Genomic DNA, 4198 nt, shown 5'->3' with positions numbered 1-4198 from the left:
CTCCCTTTATACCATTTTACATACCGTTTTCGTGCCTTTATATCATTTATATGCCTTATTTTACATAGGTTTAGTATAGCTACCTTAGAAAACTCTCTCAAATACTTAGTTTAGTTTAATTATTGTTCGGATCTATTGCCTTTAATTACGGTATTGTTCTAATCTTTCTTCAATTATTATTTCAATTACTTGTTTATCTTTATTATTGTTCATCATGTTTTCCATTACTATTATTGTTATTCTTTCTATTATGCGTAGCTAATTTCCTCATCTAGGATGAAGGGGATCTAGGTTAATTAAAAGGGGAAAATTGATTAATTGCTAGGGAAATCATATAAGTTGTCGTTTGATTATTGTTCTTATTCTAGTTAATTAACTTAGGCCTGAGTTGTTAATTAGTGTAGCGAATTAATCCTTTCACCGATCGGGTTAGAATTAATACAAGTGCGATAATCAAATAGATTGTATCTAATTATAGCGACCGCATGTTAGAATCGATCTAAAGGGCATAATAGAGTCGACCGATCTTATGACCTTAAACAGCTTGGTAGATCTAGCAATTGATTAATAGTCCCCAAATAATTGACCTAGTGAACCGGAAATCCTAGACCTTTAATATTATTGTTTAAACCTCCTTTTAGTTACATGCAATTAGTTGATTAGATCAAAACAAAACAAACCCCCGTAAAAACGGTTACCTTTAGACAATTTAAATATTTACGAGACTTAGCTTTTACCGCCTCCTGTGGATTCGATACACTGTCTTACTCGCTAGCTATTCTTGTTAGTCCCGAGATAGTTTTACTTTGATTTGGTGATACGACTTTAGCCTTATCAAATTTGGCGCCGTTGCGGAGGAGGCAACAATTGTTTAGTTTGTTTGTGTTTATTTTGTCTTTTTGTCTCAGGGAACCCAGTTCCTTGAGACCGTTCTCACACTTCTCTTGTTAGTTCCGTGTATGCCCAGGTCTAATAGGTCCGAGATTATCCCTTTTGATCCTGAACCAGAGAAGACTTTTCGCTACAGACGGAAATTTAATCAAGAAGTGGGTCAAGTATAAGACTTGAGTATACTTGACGTCAATACGGCGAGCTCAGCAGAGTCAGCCGATCAGTCCTTCGCAGAGGACGACATTCCTATCGTCGATCAGTCCTTTGAAGAGGACGACATTCCAGTCGAAACTGATATTCCCGTAATTACCATCATGCCTACTCTAGCCAGTCACTCCGACCCGACCTTAGCTTCTATCCTACAAGGATTTAAGCTGCCCACTACTGCCAATGGAACTTTTGAGATTCGGCCATCTTACATCAACTTGGTGGAACGAAATTTGTTTGGAGGGGCAGCTGCTGAGGACCCTGCTACGCATATGGAGAAGTTTGTCACCTACTGCTGTTCCATTCCTTTAACAGCTGGAGTGACACAAGATCAAGTTAAGCATGTGCTCTTTCCTTTCTCTTTGAAAGATGGAGCTGCTGAGTGGTTGAGAGATTTGGATATGGAGAGTGAAGGAGTTACGGACTGGAATTCCTTGGCTCTTGCTTTCTACAAGAGGTACTTCCCACCTCAAAAGACTAATGCCCTGAGAAGTCAGATCACTAGTTTCAAGCAAGGAGCAACTGAAAATTTGAATGAAGCTTGGATTCGCTTCAAACGGTTGGTTCGATCAGTTCCCCATCATGGTTTCCCTAAGTGGTTTCTTTGCAACCAGTTTTATAACGGGTTGTACGACGATCATCGTGCCCTTTTGGATTCTTCTGCTAATGGGAGGTTTCAGGATAACACCAATGATGATAACGCGTGGAAGTTAATTGATCAGATTGCTACCCATACCGCCAGGTATGGAAATCTTAGGGGAAGCACGCGAGGTACTGGTGTTGATAGTGCCCTGGCGGCACAGCTGGAGACTATTTCTGCCCAGATTGCTGAGATAAAGACTACCCAATCATTGGGTAGTAAGGAGAGAGTTCATGCCATGAGTCAGCAAGTAGAGGAGTCTTGTGCTAGATGTGGTTTAGACGGTCATGGTGCAGCTGATTGTATGAGTACATTGGAGCAGGTTAATGCTTTTTAGGCCTACAGACAGGGTGCACAAGGTACACCCTTCTCCAATTTTTACAATGAAAGAACGAAGGAGCACCCATTCCTTCAATGGTCCAGTCAGAATGTACAAAACCCGCAGCAGCCACAGAAGAATGTTTATGTCCCTCCCAACAATCGTTGTAATCAACCACCAGGGGGATATCAAAGGTAAAATCAAGGAGGCCAACAGTTTAACAATCAATATCAACAGCCTCCTCAACAAACTCCTCAAAAAGCTCCGAACAGTGAGATGGCAGAGTTGCGCAATCTTTTGCAACAAACTTTGTCGATGCAGCAGAAGCAGACGGCTCAAATTTCTGAGCTGATTGCCTTAACAAGATGCTAGATAATCAAGTGGCTCAGATGGCACTTCAAAACCCATCAAAACAGGCCGTAGGTCTTCCTCCTCAAGGTAAACAAGCTCACGAGCAGGCTAATGTTATTCAGCTGAGGAGCGGTACTTCTTATGCGAATCCCGACCTACAAAGCCTTGAGAAAGATGTGACACTACTGATGATGAAGCCCCTTTTATGCATCCCAAAGGATTGGGTAATTTGGAGCTTAGTGATGATGAAAAAGAACCTGACGAAGTTGAAACACGAGCTGACGATAAAAGAAAAAAAGACGAAGGAGCTGAACCTGCAGAGGTTCCTCGATCGAGTCAGCCCCAGCTCGATCGAGGAACTAGCCAGCTCGATCGAGTCACCTCTCGACTCGATCGAGGCACCTCTTTGACTGTTGACGGTGTTTCAAAAGTTGTTTCTAAGGTCAAGCCAGCCGAGCCCATAACTATTGCACTACCGTTTCCTCATCGACAACAAAAATCCAAGCTGGATAAGCAGTTCGGTAAGTTTATGGAGGTCGTGAAGAATCTACAGGTAAGTGTCCCTTTCACTGAATTAATTACTCAAGTGCCGACTTATGCAAAATTCATGAAGGAGATTTTGACAAGGAAAAGATCCTTTGACGTGGTGGAAACTATTGCTTATACTCAGAAGTGCAGTGCCATGCTGCCAATCAATTCACCACCTAAACTAAAGGATCCAGGAAGTTTTTCTATCCCTTGTCATATTGGTCACCTTGCTATTAGTAAAGCTCTTTCCGATTTAGGAGCTAGTGTCAGCGTTATGCCGTATTCATCGTAAGAAATTAAATATGGGTACGTTGACGATTACTAATATGACATTACGGATGGCCGATAGATCGTTAAACACCCATTGGGGGTGTTGGAGGATGTTCCGTTTGTATTGGGAAATTTTTATCCCTGTTGATTTTGTTGTCTTAGACATGGCCGAGGACAACCAAATCCCTATCATTTTGGGCGAGCACTGTTCCTTCACATTTGGGGGCGGTTATAGATGTTAGGCAAGGGAGATTGACTCTAGCTGTAGGGGATGATACGATTGTTTTTAACTTGGAAAAAGCATTAAAACATCCCATGATAGAAGAAACTTGTCATAGTATAGATGTTGTTGATTTTACTATTGATGAGTGTCTTCCTATGTGCTTGGACAGGGATCCTCTGGAGATTGCCATGGTTTCGGATCCAGCTGATCAGACGGGTTCATGGAGTCCAGAAGTTCATCGGATTGAGAGGCTTCTAACTGGAGAGGAATGCCCACATCAAAAGGTATATAGTTTGGGTACCACACCTAAGGTAACTGAGGTAAAGAAACCTGAACTAAAACCCCTTCCCTCTCATCTTAAGTATGAGTTTCTTGATGACTGTGAAATGAACCCAGTGATTGTCAATGCTAGCCTAACTGAAGGTCAACTATCTGCTTTGTTGACTGTTTTGAGAACTCATAAAAAGGCAATTGGGTATAGCATTGATGATCTCAAAGGTATTAGTCCTGATTTTTATATGCACCGTATTCATTTGGAAGAAGGCCACAAGCCTAGTGCTCAAGGTCAGAGACGACTAAATCCTCCAATGCAGGAGGTGGTAAGTAAAGAGGTACACAAATTACTTGATGCCGGTATAATTTTCTCTATATCTGATTCTAAATGGGTCAGTCCTGTCCAGGTTGTACCTAAGAAGGGAGGTACTACAGTAGTAAAAAATGATAAGAATGAATTGATTGCTACTAGACTTGTTACAGGGTGGAGGATGTG

The 4198-nt window shown here is 41.6% G+C and overlaps 1 non-coding gene across 1 annotated transcript; it reads right to left on the bottom strand.

Moving 5' to 3' along the window:
* Positions 1 to 1580: 1580 nt before the first annotated feature.
* On the bottom strand, positions 1581 to 1687 carry LOC141598032 (small nucleolar RNA R71). The gene has a single exon (XR_012523235.1). It is a non-coding gene; the product is annotated as a small nucleolar RNA R71 (small nucleolar RNA).
* Between the last annotated feature and the right edge of the window lie 2511 nt (positions 1688 to 4198).

The sequence above is a fragment of the Silene latifolia genome, chromosome 8 (assembly GCF_048544455.1).
Source record: "Silene latifolia isolate original U9 population chromosome 8, ASM4854445v1, whole genome shotgun sequence".
NCBI lineage: Eukaryota > Viridiplantae > Streptophyta > Magnoliopsida > Caryophyllales > Caryophyllaceae > Silene > Silene latifolia.
This window is presented reverse-complemented; position numbering and strand designations above follow the sequence as displayed.